This window comes from Diaphorina citri, unplaced genomic scaffold, assembly GCF_000475195.1.
Source record: "Diaphorina citri unplaced genomic scaffold, Diaci psyllid genome assembly version 1.1 scaffold1269, whole genome shotgun sequence".
NCBI lineage: Eukaryota > Metazoa > Arthropoda > Insecta > Hemiptera > Psyllidae > Diaphorina > Diaphorina citri.
This window is the reverse complement of record NW_007378698.1, coordinates 61995-81013: the sequence shown is the minus strand read 5'-3', so window position 1 is coordinate 81013 and position 19019 is coordinate 61995.

Here is a 19019-nt window from a genome sequence, read left to right as displayed (position 1 = left end):
ATACCTTTGTTCTAACGTCATTTTTTTTTTCAATATACATATATATCTTTATATTCCTTATCCTAATAGATGAAGTACGAAGTATTGAGACCGATTAAACCAGTGATCGTTCTTAAAAGGCATCAAGACATTTTTAATGAGCTTTGCTGAAAAAGCTGCGGTCTGTGAGGTTTGGAGAAGGAATTTTAATGCTGAGGAAAACTCGCAACATGTTTTATATTCTGCACGGAGGATTTCGAAGATTCTTAAGTGTGTTTTGCATAGAGGTTTAGGAAAGATTCATCTCAATGAGAAGATTCTTAAGTGACAGTTCATATTACCTTTGTTCTAACGTCATTTTTATATATATCTTTATATTCCTTATCCTAATAGATGAAGTACGAAGTATTGAGACCGATTAAACCAGTGATCGTTCTTAAAAGGCATCAAATGTGCTGAATTCTGCATATTCTGATAGGTAAAGGAAGGACTGAAGGAGGAAGTGTATTTCATTTAAAATTGATCTTCAAAAGAACTTGAACTGCTTACATCAAATTATCTTCCAGAAGAAGAAAGGTAGAGTCTTTAACTTTTACACATGTTAACCACGAAGTGACGGTACCTACTAAATCTTTGACACTACTTTAATTCAAACCCCAGACTCCCGGATTTTAAGTCCAACGTTCTAACTCTGAACTCTTGTGGTTGTCTTTCATTGACTGACTGAATCCAATGAGAAATCTAACTCTGAAGTATGCTCTAATAGTCGTCAGACTTCATATGTAGGAAATAGCCTTCTCTTCAGTTATTGTACCATAAAGTTCACAGTCTCTATCTAACATACCTTCAGACTAAACTTGATAAGCATCAGGAACCGTTCCTCAGGACTTTAATGACACAAGAGTTGTCTTTGCCTTATTCATCAATCTTGAGAACTTGTCAACACATCACGTCTCAAGTCCAAAGTTCACTGACTTTGAGTGTTTTTATAGTCTTGAGATATGTGACGTGTATTTTGCACAAGACGATTGACAAGACAGCTTTCCGATGTGTGTCTTGGATTTTATTTGATTGAAGATTGTTTTTGTGTTTTGTGATTGTTTGAGTTGGGTTATTCGTTGATTTGTGCTTGCTTTGCAGTTTTCTGCAGGATTCCTTCAATGTACCTTTTTGAGATATTTTTCTGAAATAGTAGTTTTGTATTCAGCAAGTGCAGAAGGGCCGCATTGTAGAGCCTTTGGAGATTGGATTAATTAGCACTTTCTCCTTTGTAATTTTTCCGTTATACGCACGTACTTGAGAAGCTATATATTAGTCATAATCTATAAAATGTCAAAAATAAAAAAACACCTACGTATAACGTCTAGAAAACAACCTCAGAAACGACGCGACGGCCCCCTTTCTAAATACCCAGGAAAAAAGAAAATGACATCCGTCAATCTCGAATTTCATAATTTCCATGAAGCAATAGGAGAAGTAAGCAGATACCCCACAACCGTCAGCAACTCAGCACCCTTCCATCAAACTAATTCATTACATCACACGTTGTTACTTGTTACATCACTTCGCAGGCATATTACACATGGAAATCATTCTCGTTTTATAGCTAATCGTAAACGACGCGACATTTCCATTTTTACGAGCTCGACAGAACGTTCAGTAACATATTGATACAATATGAAAACAAACATCTCGAATTACCCGTGAGAATATAATAGAAATGTAAAATAATATGTTCGGAATGAATTTCTCCAGTATGTTTCCTATAAATCAGTTGCTAGAAGTTGTAAAGAGTTGTAAGTAAAAGTCTCACCGTCGTATGTATGAAAGACGTATGTATGAAAGACGAACAATGTTGCCAATTTCATGTCATTTCTTGAGATAACTGGCTAGATTTCATGAAATTCGGCAAGATTTTCATTTCAAGTTAAACTAAAGTTTATCTTTGGACTTCATACATACGGCGGTCAAACTCTGTTGTATTTTTGTTGAATAGTTGAATTTTTGGAGCTGAATTTTTGAATTTTTGTTGAATTTTTTGGCTGGGAGGTTGAATTATCTTGCGTGAGTGTGAGTTCATGAATTTCACCAGGAAATGCGTCATGTTCAAGTGTTTTTATTGAGCTCATCCCATAGGATGGATATTATGATTAACAAGTTTGTGTCGACTTGATAGATTGAAGATTCTGCAACTTTGTGAAGGTCCATCTTGACTAGGTGGGTTGAAGTATTATTTTGGTATTGGTTTTGTATTATTTTGGTTTCCGGTAGAGAAGTATTATTTTACGTTTTATGTGTATTTTTCTGTAACGCTGAAGATGCCTTCACCGGCGAAACTAGTCCATAAAATGAAAATGAAATAAAACCCAGAATATTTTACAAATAGTGAAGAAGTATATGTTTATCATTTCAACCCACCTTGTATCGACTTGTCCTCGTGCGTCTACAATAGTGTCTTCAAGTATCTCTTGGCTTTCTAGAAAACTGTTTCCTGAGTCTTCAAATTCTAACTGTTAGGCCAGCCATTCACGATCAGTTTTAACTGTCAGTTCAAGTATCTTCAGTTAAAAATATAAAATTTTTATAATCGCCATTCACGACCAGAAAATGACTCACCTCCTACATCACTCTGAAAAATGCTGACTTTACTCGAAAAAGTTTTTGCTTCTCCTAGTAAGGCGCTTATATTTCTTCATTGACGATATTCCGCGTATGAAAATTATGATTACTGTGTTTTCCCTCTCTGTGGTGATTCTCCATAAAAGGGAACTAGTTCCAAAGCAGGAATCAAGTATCAAGATTACCATAACCAGGATACATGATGAATCCAGGACACAAGATTCATGACTATCCAGGACACAAGATTCATGAGAATCCAGGACAGGGTATTCATGATTCACGAATCACATTGTCTCAAATGCTCAACCATAAAAGTCATCTAGGTTAACATGAAGTGAGTTTAGTTGAGGAATGAACGATCGAAGATGGTCCGATTTCAAAAAGGTACCCACTAGGTTTCTCTATTAAATACTCGTATACTCAAGGATTGAGTGTATTGATGTTTTAAGCCCCTGTGCCAAATTTGATCCAAATCAGACCAGACTATCGCGAGTTATAGCGGAACAAACAGTCAAACATCTAAACCAAATGCAAAACTGTCGAGTGAAAACATAGACCTCACTATCGTTCGATTATACACAAAAAGCCCACTCTAAGGCTTAGGTGTAAGGGCAAACAGACCTAAAAGATGGGTTAACTCATTTGCACCCGCTGATCCCAAATGGGAACTCATACGAATCTAGAACAACTCCAGACTAAAATGAATGAATAAACAGTGACTCATACACAAAAAGCCCACTCTAAGGCTTAGGCGTAAGGGCAAACAGACCTAAAAGCTAAAAGATGGCTTAACTCATTTGCACCCGCTGATCCCAAATGGGAACTCATACGAATCTAGAACAACTCCAGACTAAAATGAATGAATAAACAGTGACTATTATCTAAACCTATCAGAACAGTGACTATTAATTTTATCTATTGTACTCTATTCACAAGTTGTAAAGTTTACCAGACCAATTCAAAATTTCCCAAAAGTTCAAAGTGACCCCAATCTTGCAGCTCCCCAACCCCAAAGTCTGCACAATCCCAATATGTACACAGTAAAGTCAAAGATATGGATGGCCAAACTTTGCTCACAAAAACTACTAACTGGCAAAAACTACGGGGTTTATAACTTGCATGGAGTTCTGCATTGAACCGTCTGCAGGAGATAAAACTCTGAGTTCTTTAGGTAGTACGTTGAATGCACCAGCTCCGATGGATCACTGAAGTTAAGCAACGTTACTCGTGGTTTGTATCCGGATGGGTACCCATCTGGGTAATCGCTTCTTGCTGGCTTATGCCGGTCCCTCTCAGGGTAGGTGAAGTTTGTGTGTGAGGACTTGAGGAATCTATTAGCTAAGTAGTGCCTACATTGTGAGGAAAGGTTACAAAACCTTTACAGAAGAAAGGTTTCACTGAAAATGTCCCAATCTAAAATTATTATAAAAGATACGAGTTCTTTACTTGCTGTAAAACTTTGCGGACAATTTGCTTAATTGATCCCCGGGGAAATGAAATCTCCAAAACCTCCGAAAGTTGTGAAGCCAGACCCTTTTAATAAACATCTCCTCCTCCTCCTCCTACTCTTATTCTCGAATGACTTGAGATTGCATTATTTACTCGACAGATTTTTTATGAGTGCTTCAACTTCAACTGCTTCAAGGGAAGCTATTAAAGGAAAATTATTAGCGCCCTTAAAGTTTATTTGGGAGGTTGAATTATCTTGCGTGAGTGTGAGTTCATGAATTTCACCAGGAAATTCGTCATGTTCAAGTGTTTTTATTGAGCTCATCCCATAGGATGGATATTATGATTAACAAGTTTGTGTCGACTTGTCCTCGTGCGTCTAACAATAGTGTCTACAAGTATCTCTTAGCTTTCTAGAAAACTGTTTCCTGAGTCTTCAAATTTTAACTGTTAAAGAGGAAACACCGGATAGTCCAAAAAAAGAAAAGAGCATCTAGATTCTAAACCTATCATTGTTTTGTTTTGTTTATACAAAGCTATTTGTTTATACAAAATTTGTAACTCCCGTCACTAAAAAGACCTCACCTGTAGATCCTTTTGTTCCGGAAGTATTTAACGTCATTATTTATCTGCCAAGGTTGGACACAGGAAGTGATCAACTTCGTCAGGGGCACATTCTAATCCATTCCCCCATGCAAATCCATCCTTCCCTGTATTCCATTACGGTTGTCATGGAAACAAATAGCCTAAACATTATCAGCAAAGCTCCAAATGACCGCAAAAATGTTATGCTAAACCATAACGTTGTAATCTAGCCACGACAATACTGTTCCCATCGTCATGATATTTAATGGGGCTCTTTTTGGTAACACAATTCGCCACTTTGGTGTCCCGGAGTACGTTCTAAGAAAAAGAAAATACCCATTTTGTAGGACAAATAGGTCGAAAAACCCCCTGTTTTACTTTCTTCTGGAGAAATGAAACTCCATTGAACTCGCACTTGGATGGTTTTGAAGTATCCACATGAGAGTATCGTAAGTATACCTGCTAAATAAATATGATGTCATCAAAAAAATGATGGAAAAGAACACTACATTGAGTTTTAGGGCCAATAATATTGTCCAGAACTAATGTGTAATGTGTATTACCTCCTAAAACACATCTCAGTTCTCATTCTCACACATTTTCAATTCAAACTAAATGAAACATTTGACGTTAAATTCCCTATCGAAACAAACATTCAACATTGTCGAGTTAAACATGGAGCTAACTTAGAAGAACTTTTTCAGTTTAAAAGAAGAGCGTCTTTAAAATCGAACAAGAAGAAAAATTCCGTAAGTTTCTTTTCTTCCTTTTTTCGAAACAATGTTAATAACAAAAATAATTTCTAATGCGAAACGTGAGGACGTGCCTTAGCTATTTGAAAGGAAAGCTATTTGTTTATACAAAGCTATTTGTTTAGGATTGGAATTATAATGCGAACTAACATTAGGACAAAACGTTGATAGAATTGGAAATGGAAAAGGTTAGACCTTTTCGTCCTATAATATACAGGGTGATCAAAAAAGTCTGGCTGGGGAAATACAGGGGGGCTGGGAGATGCCTATTTAGGCTCCTCGAGTCGTTCACCCACAAAAAAAAAAAAACTTTGTGGCCATGGTGGATTAGTATTTTTTTTACAAACTTTGGTGGTATTAATATTAAGTCTCTCGCCTTTCATGTTCCTTTGAATTTTTTAATTACTTCGAGTTTTACTTGTTTTTTCTTCAAGATAATTATTTTGGCGGAAAAAGAGATTGGAGGGGGGACTTTGATGAAGTTAATTTACTGAACTAATAAAGCGAACGTGATGCTTCTGGGTTTTCTGGGAAAACCCCGGCTTCTGACGCAGATGGATGAGACCTGTTCACATTTTTAGGAAAATCTGAAAGAAAAAAAAAATAATAATAATTTCTTGGGAACCATCATGGTAAATGTTCCAGAGAAACAGGGACTACTTACTCATAAAAAAAGGCACCAGGTTTTTGTCATCTCGTTTTTCTTAGTGAAATTTCCTTCCGTTTTTCTGATAGGTTTAGAATCTAGATGCTCTTTTCTTTTTTGGATTATCCGTTGTTTCCTCTTTAAGGCCAGCCATTCACGATCAGTTTTAACTGACAGTTTGAACTGTCAGTTAAAACTGATCGTGAATGGCGGTGAACTGACAGTTTACATGTCAATTCGAGATTACATGTATGTAAATAAAGACCTAATCAAGTCAACATAATTAAATTCCTAATTTTATCTTATCAGAAAATTGGGTTTAAAAATAATTTTAGGTTTCTGATGGAATAAGATGTAAACAAAACAATTAACTCTTTATTGCCTAAATGATAACCATGTTAAATTAATGAATCTGCCTAATGAGTTATCTGGTAATTCTGGGATGTGGATCATTTGGTAATTTGTTCATGAGGTCCAGAACGGATGTTTCACTATATCTTGGAGTGGGATCTTGATGATTTTGACAAACTGCATAATTACCTACGTTGAATTAATGACGGGCAATTTTGAGTGGGCCGTTATTTTTACGAACCATAGGATCATTTTTATTCGTTAGTTACCTAATACCTACCTATTACTGTTAGGTACCAATATATCTAATTAGAATAGGCAATTTGTGTTTAAGCACAATCAATCGCCCAATTAAATTTTATTGTATTTCTAAATTAGATACATTGGTACCGTTTTTTCTCGGTTATACATATGTAACTGTGATCGAAACTAACAGGTGTTACAGGTGTATCTTTTATAATAATTTTAGATTGGGACATTTTCAGTGAAACCTTTCTTCTGTAAAGGTTTTGTAACCTTTCCTCACAATGTAGGCACTACTTAGCTCGATGTAGATTTGTTGGAACACAAAGCATCTGTGAACACAAAAAAAAGCTAACAAAACGCAATAAAAACATTCGGTCTAACCATCTGGAAATTCGGGAATCGAGTATAAAAGACGTCGGTATTGCAGTTTTAGAATCAGAAATTAAGTGAACCTCCCTCTAGTTAACAACCTTAATCCAGTTCCCAGTTTTTTAAAGTTTTGTGGAAATGTTCTCCGCAAAAACCTTGGTGTGCATTGCAGTTATGGTGATCTCTTACTTGGCCGTCGCACAGTGCGCATTTTTAGGGCATGGTGTTGTAGCGGTTCTATACTTTACCTGACATTGTGCGCTTACAACGGATGCGAATTCTGTGATCCGTGCAAGTTGAACAAGTTTATTTTGGAAAGGAAGGATGTATGTAAACATTGTAAAGTTGTAAACACTTGCGTGGTCCTCTGATTCAAAAAACTCAATTAATCTTGTTCCTATATCGGGGAAAAGAACATACTACAGAATTCGTGGTATCAATTTACGTATGTATGATTCACCAGCTGAATTTATCTCTCCTTCCACCCATAGACAGGAGACCTTATGTTCCCTAGAGTCTGGTACAAGAAATCTAAAAAGCACTAAAAACCAGCTGGTCGTTCTGCCATCTCATATGACTCATCAACATTACTATCTGCCAGTTTCTGCTAGTCTGCCCACATACAACAAGTTCGAGTGGATATTCAATCGAAGTAATAAGTATAAAAGGTGTATTTATTGGCAGCAAACAATAAGATCAAGACGCGAACCAATCATACACCAGGTGACTTTGTTGGCTCCTTTCTTCTTCACAATGTTCTTTTCTTCAACTTCACAATGTTGTCCTTTCAGCTTTGCTAATGTCCGCCCCACACATGCCATAATAATAATGATGGTGGTTTATTTCTTGTAACTTAAACAATGTCTTTCTTATGTTCCTATGTAAGTTTGTAAGTACCAATTAGTACTTTTCAGGAAAAACAAACAAACTAATTCAATGGATAGTCAACAAAATGACAAATCTTGTGGTACAAAAATTTTCGCCCTCGAACAACCAGAACCGTCCCTGTGGGTCGATGAACTTTCAAGTTCTAACTTTGATTGAAATCAGGTAGATTTATTATCAACAAAAAATTAATTATTTTGAGTGTTCATAATTTGATTTAACAAAATTCAACCATGGGTGATTGAAATAGAGGTAAGACGGAAATACAACCTTTCAAACATAGGTCTATTTTCTACAGCTGTTTTTCAGACATCATGGACAAAAAGTTTATGAAGTTCGCGGTATTTTACAACAAAATTTTCACAAAATAGGTATAGTTTAAATTTTAACTCTCTTTTTAAATATAATCAATTTTATAATTTCGTTTGAAATGGATGCTCGAATTTTTAGGAGTCTGGCCTACAATAAAGGAGGAAAATAAACCTCGAGGGGGGCCCTCGCCCCCTCCCCCCCCCCAAATACGGCCCTGGAACAGAATTTATCGAAATAAGTAGAACATAAAGTTATTATTCCCGACGTTGGCCTCTTGGGAGATCGATCGATCTCACAACTTGCCGTCCATAAAAGGAAGAAATATTAATTATGCAAGTCGCTGCAACTGATGAACATAAATAAGGAGCTGCAATAGCACGATCTTCATGCTGCATTCCAAGCAACAAACAGTGAGACTGTAGATATCGAGTTAATAATCTGGCTGAAATGGTTATCCAGCTGAAATTACTAATGGTTAGTTGGTTAGCCACAAGAATTCTGTGGCTCACTGACTAGAAATTAGCTTCATAGTAGGTACAATTGACAGATTCATGCTAAAATTGCTAAACAATAAATGAACCGGTACTTTGTTCATGCAAATGAAGTTCAAAGTAAAAGAAGGCGCCACACACGTTCAAGCCGCTTTATAGGCGGCTTGTTAACCTGCTTGTTGCTTGATGAAAATTCATCTCTTCGACGTGATTCAACCTGCCTGTTAATGTCCGTTTAAGCATGCTTGAACGTGTGTGGCGGGCACAAGTGACCACTTACCACAGGTCTACAACTGTTACAGTCACATGTTAGATCTGAGAATGCTTGGACACGGTTCGCACATAGTCTTGGAGCATTCTCAGAGGTAACATGTGCTTGTGGACCTTAGCCTCATGTCCGCCACACACGTTAAGACAGTCTGACAGACCTGGGTCTCAAGCCTTTTCCGTCACACGTTAAGACGGTCTCAGGTTTCTGAGAGCGCAGTCTGTCAGACAGTCTGAGCGTGAGTGGTGGACCTTAGCGGCCATTTGAAGTGACTTCTCATAACTTATAACAAATCAGTGTTTTATGTTTTACTATGAAGAAAACATCTATAAATTATTCTAATTGAAAAGCCCAGTGTTAAAACTCGACCTTAGAGTAAAATAGGTCATGGTAGGTAGTGGTTCTTATTTTGAGGGTACAAAGGAGTAAAGGAATCTTGTGAATTGAGTACACACAAGAACATACAATACCCATTTAAGTGAGGTAGATAAAGTTGTCTTCCCTACACAGTTGAAATTAAGCTTCTGGCTTCACCTACCAAAGTCTTTATAGGTACATGCGCAAATTACCACCAAAAGTGTGACTGAGGGTGACGGACCAACATCATTTGAGCACAATAAAGACAGTGTTCATGTAAGGTTTAAGCCCTAAATGCAAAGATGCATTGTATTAATGTAGGTATAACCTCCAGCCTCCAAGGCATTCTTATTTGTATGGTACTGACAGCTAGACCAGGTATACACTACTTCACAAGACTTTGGATTTTTGGAACAAAAGAAATTAGGGAAGTCAAAGGAAACTACTAAATGTGTTAGAAGTTCATGAATCTTTTTACTGAATAACCCTAAACTTCAAATTGTCCTTAGCAGTCCCGAGAAATAACGGAAATTGTTGCAAAACAGTTCGAGATACCACATCCTCTCTCACCTCGCTTTCTCTCTCTCTCTCTCTCTCTCTCTCTCTCTCTCTCTCTGCAAACAATTCAAGTGAAAAATGTCATGATGTTATATTTTATGTCAAACATTTTTTCCCCCAATACCTCGAAGATGTGTTTTAGTTAAGATTAGATTTACCATGGGCCTTTGCTTTTTTGAACCACATAATTATCTTCGACATAAGACACCTTTATATCCTTGAATTTGTTTGTTTGTTTGCAATTAGTTCTTAGTTATATCATCATAGTTCTTAGTTATATCTTATATCATCTTACTTTACCAAGGCTTTATTGCCTCTTTAATCCAGTTTTTTGGCTTTTGATCATTCTCCTAATCCTGCTCATTATATGGTTTGAATTTCTTTTATTTCTCCTTTATTTCCTCTTTTTCATTCCAAATCCTTACATCTTTCTTTCGTTCCAAGTACATATTCACTTTTCATGTGCTCTTTCTTCTTTGCCTTTTGTATGTGTGTTTCGAGAGTGAGAATTTTTCCTCTTTGCATTTCTTTTCCATTCATGTTCACTCAAGTGAGAGTTTTTATGATAATTTTTGTTTTGGCAAAAAAACTTTTTCATTATTTTGTGTTCTTTCCACACTCCTCTTCCTTCTTTTTCGTCTTCTGCTCTTCTTTTGTACATCATTTTTTTTCTTGGGTAATGACTTTATGTAACACTCAGTGAATATTCGGTCTTCTGAACTTCTTACGAAGTACTGCATTTATATTACATACACGAATGTTGTAAGGAGCGTCCACACTATAAAGTTTTTCTTCATTCCACCAAAATTCTTTGATCTTGCCTAATTTGTATGGAATATACATAATTATGGGTTTTCTTAGGACCCACAGTCGATCGACGCACCTTAATAATGGAGAAGTTGCAATTGGGAAAATATTATTAATAAAAGGTCGATTCCTACGTAAAAAGTTGTGAAAAATCCAAATCTGAGGTCAAAACTTGGAAAAGTAACTTTAAAAGGTCGAAATTTTAATTTTTAATTGCCGTTCTAATGAAAAAGTTCAAAGAGTTGTGACGTCAGATTTCACGTCAAAATGCGCAGAAACGCTTGCGCACAAACAAACGAAGCGGGAGTCATGAATTCTGACGTCATCGCCTACGGGAGTGTATGCCGTGACGTCAAACTTCGCGATTTACCGGTATTTTTTTAATCAGTATCTAGAAGTCGTAGAAGAAAAAGGAAAATTCCGTTGGTCCTCATTTTTCCTGCTCTATGACTTTGAAACATCACCAAAGTAAGCGCAACTGATCTATTATGTTTTCTTATTAGATCCATACCTACTTACTTTTTTGGTTTTTAGTCCTATTGCCTTATCAGTAAAGGTCTACCCTAACAACAATTACCCAACCATCGATCTTGTTAGGTTAAGCTGTAGAATGAGTTCAAATTTTATTGTTTAAGGGTATTTTTTTACTTTCCTTATCCCCTAGGAAGGAAAGAAGTAATGTATTGAAATTTAATTCGTGAGTTAAAATAGGCGCCTCAGGAGGGGCAATATTTTACCAGACATAAATAAAATTCTGTTAATTCTGTCCCCTAACATTCTCTCTCTCTCTTTCTCTCTCTGTCTCTCTCTATCTCTCTCTCGCATTATTTACCTTTAGGCCCAGGTCCCTCTGACAGTCGGAAAGTGTGTGGCGGAAAACGCTTTTAAAACCTATATAGTCTCTCAGACAATAGCTGTTTCTTCGAGGAAATCGATTGCTTATTTCCAGGGTTGTACGTTTGTGGGCAGGGACTTTTGGAATATACTGTAGGAACATGCAAGATCACAGGTCTTGCCCAGTTTCTCTTTCACGTGTATTTCGTGTTTCCGCCGACTAATATGAAAAATCACTTAATACTTGAACACAACTTCTGGTGAAAAGTTTGGCCCTTGTAAAGGATTCAGAAATGTCGAATATTTTATTGTTTTCGAAAGCAGAAAAGTTTCCGAGTGAAAATGTTTGGGGTGGCAATCAAAAAGTGCTTTGGTTCCTGGGGTATCAGGTAGGTAATGGAGTGTGAATGTTAGGCCAGCCATTCACGCTCAGACCATCTGATATACTGCGGTCTGACAGGCCCAGGTCGAGTGGAAATGTTTGGGGTGGCAATCAAAAAGTGCTTTGGTTCCTGGGGTATTTGGTAGGTAATGGAGTGTGAATGTTAGGCCAGCCATTCACGCTCGGACCATCTGATATACCGCGGTCTGACAGACCCAAGTCCCTCTGACAGTCGGAAAGTGTGTGGCCGAAAACGCTTTTAAAACCTATATAGTCTCTCAGACAATAGCTGTTTCTTCAAGGAAATCGATTGCTTATTTCCAGGATTGTACGTTTGTGGGCAGGGACTTTTGGAATATACTGTAGGAACATGCAAGATCACAGGTCTAAGCCCAGTTTATCTGGAAAGTGTGTGGCGGAAAACGCTTTTAAAACCTATATAGTCTCTCAGACAATAGCTGTTTCTTCAAGGAAATCGATTGCTTATTTCCAGGGTTGTACGTTTGTGGGCAGGGACTTTTGGCATATACTGTAGGAACATACAAGATAACAGGTCTAAGCCCAGTTTATCTGTTCCCAGAACCATATAGCAAAGAAGAGAACTGGTTTCATACAGGACTAGTCAGACCCCATGCTGTCTTTTCTCATGAAACCTACGCCAGTCCCATTCTCTTCAATAATCAAAACATTCATAATCCAAACAATCTTTTGTTTTAAGAATCTATTCCCCAATATCGGTACTAAATTGTTTCTAGATGAAAGAAATGGGGCTAATAATTTATAATGGGACTTATCAGAAATGATTGTCATATTGAGGGGACTGATATTGTTTTGAGTTTTAGGAATGAGGTTTCGATTTGATGTCTTCCATTGATTTTGAGTTTCTCTGTTATGTTGTTATATAGATAAGTATATTATGCTTTTAAAAACTCCACTTTTAAGTTCATTTTTCATACGTTTTATTAAACTAATGTTGAAATGATTCTAGATTTTGTCTAATTCTTTTCTTTCATTTTTCTTATGTTACAGGTAAGTGTCACCCATTTTCTTCTATCTACATTTGGTCAAAATGATCTCACGACTTTGGGTTGCAGATACGTAAGTAAATCATCAGTGAAGTCTACATACTTGTACCAATCTATGTACCAATACTTGGTTTTATTAGGTACACCTAGTTACCGGTATCACACATATCCCTGCCTCGGTGGTGTAGTGGTCAAGTCGCTCTCCTGGTAAACGTTGAGTTTTTGCGGCCCGCCAACTCTCTACCTTGGTCTCTTGCGGCCCTCGGGTGCCCTAAGGTTGGACAATCCTGGGATAGATGATAGACGGGAAGGTTGAGAGTGGAGGGGATAGGTTTAAAAATAAATAAATAAAAAAGCTCTTCCCTAAATGGAATTTAGCTTAAATTTTGAGTCGTTGTACCTATTACTGCTAAGGCTTTTAGGGACTTGGGTTTTACCCTTCATTCGGGGACAAGCCACCCTACCCGCCTCCTCCTAATATGAACTAACACCCATATTTATGAACAAAATGCTGGCTCTTAAGTTCGTGCCAAGCATAGTCTCAAGGCATTTGATTGGTCAATTTTGACTTGAGACTGATCTAAGAACGATCATTCTTGTTCATAAATACGAGTGTCAATCTAGCCTGAGTGGGGCTGGGTAAAGCCAGCAATACACGATTGTCCACAGATGGTCGCCCATTCGCACATACCAACCACGCGCTTTCTAGTGGTCAAAATCTCAAGTAGCAAGCACGGCAAATAGGAAAATAACTTGATTGATTTCCTATGTGAGTTTCCCTAACTTTCACCTAGAAAAAGTAAAAATAAAGGAAGGACGGACTAAAAAGTCAACCGTCGACTTTTTGACTGCCAGCCTAGTTAGCTTAGTTGGTAGTGCGTCTGCCTCGTAAGCGCTAGGCCGATTTAAAACCTTGCCCCCCCCCCCCTGGCCTTTTGCTTTTCCAAATAATAAATTTCGAACAATGGATCCTTATTTTCTCTTAGATTATGTACCTATGTATCGATCTTGAAACTATCTGAAATATATGAGGAAATATGAACGAGGGGGTCTCGGTGTATTGATCGGTAAGAATCAATGAAAAAAAATGGAAATCTATTGGAAATCAATTGAAAAGATTTTTTTTTTTTTTAAATCCATTGAAAATCCATATTGACGGGATGTCGGAGCAGTGTTAGGAGGTAGATACCTACGTACATACATAACGTAGGTACTTAGGTAAACAATAATGAGATGCGTACGGCCTAATTGACAGAGGTCCCATGAGAGTGCAGCACAAGACAGTGATGGAGATTTCACCAAAGTCCATTTTGCCCGCACTGGCCGTTTTGCCCACCCTTCCCCTATTAGGTATAGTACAGAGATTTTAGACAGTTTGTGATCGAAACTGGTACCTCTCGATGTAAAATATACCTACAGTGTGTGCCAATAATTCAAAGAATGCATGTTGGTATAGGGAACCTAGTAATTTAAGTACCTATTGACAATGTAATGAGAAAGTAATGGAATCGGTCGAAATTTCAAAATGGGGAAATGCCATCAAACCAGGGTCCAGGGGACCTTTAGGCACCCTTCCCTGTGATACAACCCTGTATACAGGAGGTATCTGGTAGCTTCCTACAGAACGTATTCATGCGTGTCCTATTCATGGGTATTGAACATAGAATTGTATGTGTACTTGTATTGAACACTCTACGCTTTGAAAAGTAAAGAAAAAGCTAATAACAAAATTCGGAAGCAAGTCCATGCATTGTCCAGACTTCCAGAGTCATGGTTGACTTAACCCTGTGAAGGTCAGAAAGTTGTTGACTTGACCTTTGTATTAGCCCTACAAAGTATCTAAGTTCATGTTCTAAGTATCTAAGTTCATAGAGAATGAAAAGCACCGCACTTGAAGTAATGTCTTCGCTTCCGAGTGCGGTTATATATAGCTTCAAAAAAAAAAAAAGTTCATGTTAGCCCTATAATGTATCTGCTTGTCTACTTGTGCCCGCCACACACTCTCAGACTGTCTGAGAGACCTGGGTCTCAAGATTTTTCCACCACACAGACTGCGGTCTGACAGACCTAGGTCTGGGTTTGTCAGACAGTCTGAGCTTGAGTGGGCGGCATAAAAGACATGTTTTGGTAGTGTAGGGACAGATAAATTTTAGGGTTACATGGAAAATTTTACGAGTTTGGTACTTCCTGATAAGGACTTTTCAGTTGATATTTATGTCCCAAATGTGTTTGTCTGCCCCTATAATCCTATATAAGAAAAATCAAATAATGATGCCCTGAAAAAAAACATACTCGATATTGAGAGGAGCACGTTTTTATGTTAAATTAAAATAAATACATTATACCTAAATTAAAAAAAAAAGGAATTTAAATGAGTGTGTTCCCACTACACACGACACGATTTTTTTCCGAACGACAATTGAAAACGGACCTTCATGAACAGAGGATGTAGAATGATGGGGGCACGGTTGGTCCAGTGGTAACGCGCTTGCTTGCCATGCAGAAGGTCCCGGGTTCGAATCCCACCATCGACAAAAATTTGTACTCGTTTTTCGATTGCAAATATTTCAACGGGTTACTTTCTGGCGTTCTCGTGTTGACCCAGCACCTAAATGGGAAGTATAGTGTCTCTTCTCGCCCATCTGATGAGAGGCATACTACAAAATATTTATATTTTGACCAACTTCGTCAACGCTTGACAAACCATTCGGTTATTTATTATTTTTTTTAAAAAAAAGAGGTGGATATTTGGTTTTGGCTACAAATTTTACGAGTGGACTCAACTTTACACTCAACTTTTTTTTAAGAGGTTTGACAGAGGGAACTGTAACTGCAGCTATGGTCTTATCGTCCCGAAATCGAAGAGAGAAGAAAGACAGGATAGGAAAAAGCCAGCCGTTCCGAGAACGAACCTCATCCGTTCAGGAAACATTGTAATTTGTTTTTCAAAGTTTTATGCTTCATTGAGTTGAAATAAAATGAAAGGGACTAAATGGGTAAACGCGCCGGAAATTTTTGGGATTAATAAAAAATTGATGAAAAGGAGTAGCTTTGGATCATCCATAAAATGAACTGAGAAACAATTTTGACAAAAAGTAGTGAAATACAACTAGTGAAATGAATATGAAGATGGAAATTTCGTCAGCTTTAACAATGGTGTAATGTTGTAATAACTGTACTAAGTCTAGTCTGTCTGCCAGGTATTTCTTCAACAATTTCAGGAGAATTTCAAGATATCAAACATTTTAACATTACCTGTGTTATGCGTGTTAATGATTGCAATGCAACATAATCAAGAAGATGTTCATTAGGTACCTGCCAAGCTAATAGGTGTAATTTTAGAAAATTACGCACGAAAAGAGAGGAAAGTGCACGTATTTTCTATTTTTTACTCCGTTATCAGCCTTATCAAGGTCATTATCAGTTATGAAAGTAATACGAAACAGTAACTTTCATCCATTAAACTTTGCATTACTAGCGTTCTATAGGTACGTATGTTAAACAGAGTTGTTATTGTAACATTTTTGTAATGGGTAGTCTCAATAGAGTTACTGAAGTTCTTCTCACAATGTGAATAAGAAGAAGCTCTCTCTGCCTGACAATATTCAATACACGTTTCATATCAATCATCCTTTAGGGCGGCCATACACTCTCTGGCTGGCTTACAGACCTAGGTGAGACAAACATAGGTCTGTCAGACAGTCGGTGAGTGCGTGACTTCCCTAAACTGTCTCTTTAGTATCTTTCGGCCTGTGCTTCGCTTTCGCTTAAATACCTAGCAAAGATCCAAAGAGATGATCTTTTTTATGAAAATTTTGGGGGATATAAACAATGTACGTCTCAGAAGAGAGATGGTTTATCACTTTATCTTCTATGTCCAAGTTCGTGCCTTAAGGTTAATGTATGGCTTATCCCCTTTGCCTTAAGGTAATGTATGGCTTAACGTCTCACCGCACAAATTATACAAAAAAATTCGACTTCAAAGCTCCGAAACCTCTTCACCACGAGAAAAGTTCCCCAAACTTTCATTCTGATCGATTGCCCTCTGTCACATATGAGGCCCAAAGTTCAAGCCATTTTTCTTTTCAGGCAAAAACAAATTTAATTCAAACTTTTTTTACGGCGGTAAAGTTCACGTGAAAAGTGAGTAAAATGCCTGGAAAGCTAGGAAGTAAATATTTTATTAAAAACCCCCGGTCGTGAAAAATGTGAATGAAGAAAATGAGGAAGTGTTGCAATGAGGTCATTCGTCAAGTTCATAGTGCTTTCCCAAACTGATGTGGAAGCTGAGAGAATGGAAACTTGGGTCTGAAGACTCTGAGATTAAGGTGTTGCTACGAAGAGGAGAAAGCCAGCCGTTCTAGAAACGAACCTGTTAGGATAAAATCGGCCTCGGGCTGGAATCGAAACCGTGACCTAGCACTTTGAAGGCAGACACTCCACCCTCCAAGCTAACAGCTAACTAGTGTGGCCGCATCTTATTAAAGAAGTACCTAGGTACCTACTGCACGTACTTAGAAATGAAAGGTACCCATAACACTGAAAGAAAATTCATATTAGATAAGGGAAAGCGGGAAAGAGGAGAGAAACGGCCAAGGTAAATTCCCTCCCTGTCTCTAAGGTAAATTCCCTCCCCGTCTGTAAGGTAGATTCCCTCCCTGTTTGTTCTCAATTTGTACGGTTTGTTTTTGGCATCTCATTATTTGTTTTATTAGGTAACCTCTGTCTGTTTTATATCAGTTTCATTGAGAGTTTATACTTTTCTCCTTCGTTTTGCCTTCCAATTATTTGAGCTTTTCTTCTCCTGCTGAGTATAGGTACATAATAGGAATTGAAAATTCAAATGGCCTACCATCTACCTGAGAACTCTCAAAAGAATAAGCAAATCTTCTACTTTCGGTTTTGAATTTAACTTGAATGCCAAATTCCATCATAATAAATTGGTCTAACTTTTTATTTTATTTTTCGAGTACATACCTAGGTACCAATAATAATTATTATTTTGTTTGAGAATAATATATCTACCTAAATCATGAAATATTTGTGGTGAAGCTGAGGGCCTGTTCCCAAATTTTATTGTGGATACCTGTAGGTACAGTGACATTCAACTCCTATAGGGAAAAAAGTTTCTCAACTTCACTCTCAGAACTTTTCTCAAAACTTGTAAGTACAACTTGTGCTACTCATGATATCTGACGCTCACTGAACAATCTCACAACTTTCAACTTTTTCTCTTAACCTCTTTTTTTTCATACTCATTCCCTTATCCCTTTCGCACATGGGAAAAAATAAGGCACAATACAGTGATGGGTTAGGTAGGTAGTGTAATTGAAATTAAACGATAAGCTCTCCCCTCCATAACGTGTGAGTCTGTGAGGTTAGGATAGATCAGGCTTGTATTTTCTTTCATTTTTCTTATGTTACAGGTAAGTGTCACCCATTTTCTTCTATCTACATTTGGTCAAAATGATCTCACGACTTTGGGTTCCATATACGTAAGTACCGCATCAGTGAAGTCTACATACTTGTACCAATCTACATATGTACCATTGTACCAATACTTGGTTTTATTAGGTACACCTACGTACCGGTATCACACATATCCTGATTTCTCCTTTTCTTCCTCTTCTTTCTCCTCTCCCTCTCCTCATTCTGGTAATCTGGATCTTGTCCGTGATTACCGAAGTGCCTAAAGTCGTCTCAGTCTCACGATAACGATCTCTCGTCTCTCGAGAAAGCGAGAGAATTTCAAAAGGAGAAAGTCTGAAAAGCATTTTTATTTTCTCACAATAAAACTGGGAAAAAATACTGTAAAAGAAAACAGAATTAGAGAACCTACGAAAGAAAAACATCAACAACAAAATACATCAAACTGCTTTGAAAAGTAAAGAAAAAGCTAATAACAAAATTCGGAAGCAAGTCCATGCATTGTCCAGACTTCCAGAGTCATGGTTGACTTAACCCTGTGAAGGTCAGAAAGTTGTTGACTTGACCTTTGTATTAGCCCTACAAAGTATCTAAGTTCATGTTAGGCCAGCCTACTTTAAAGCTTAGTTGCGTGGTGCGTCTGCCCTCGTAAGCGCTAGGCCCGCGGGTTCGCCATT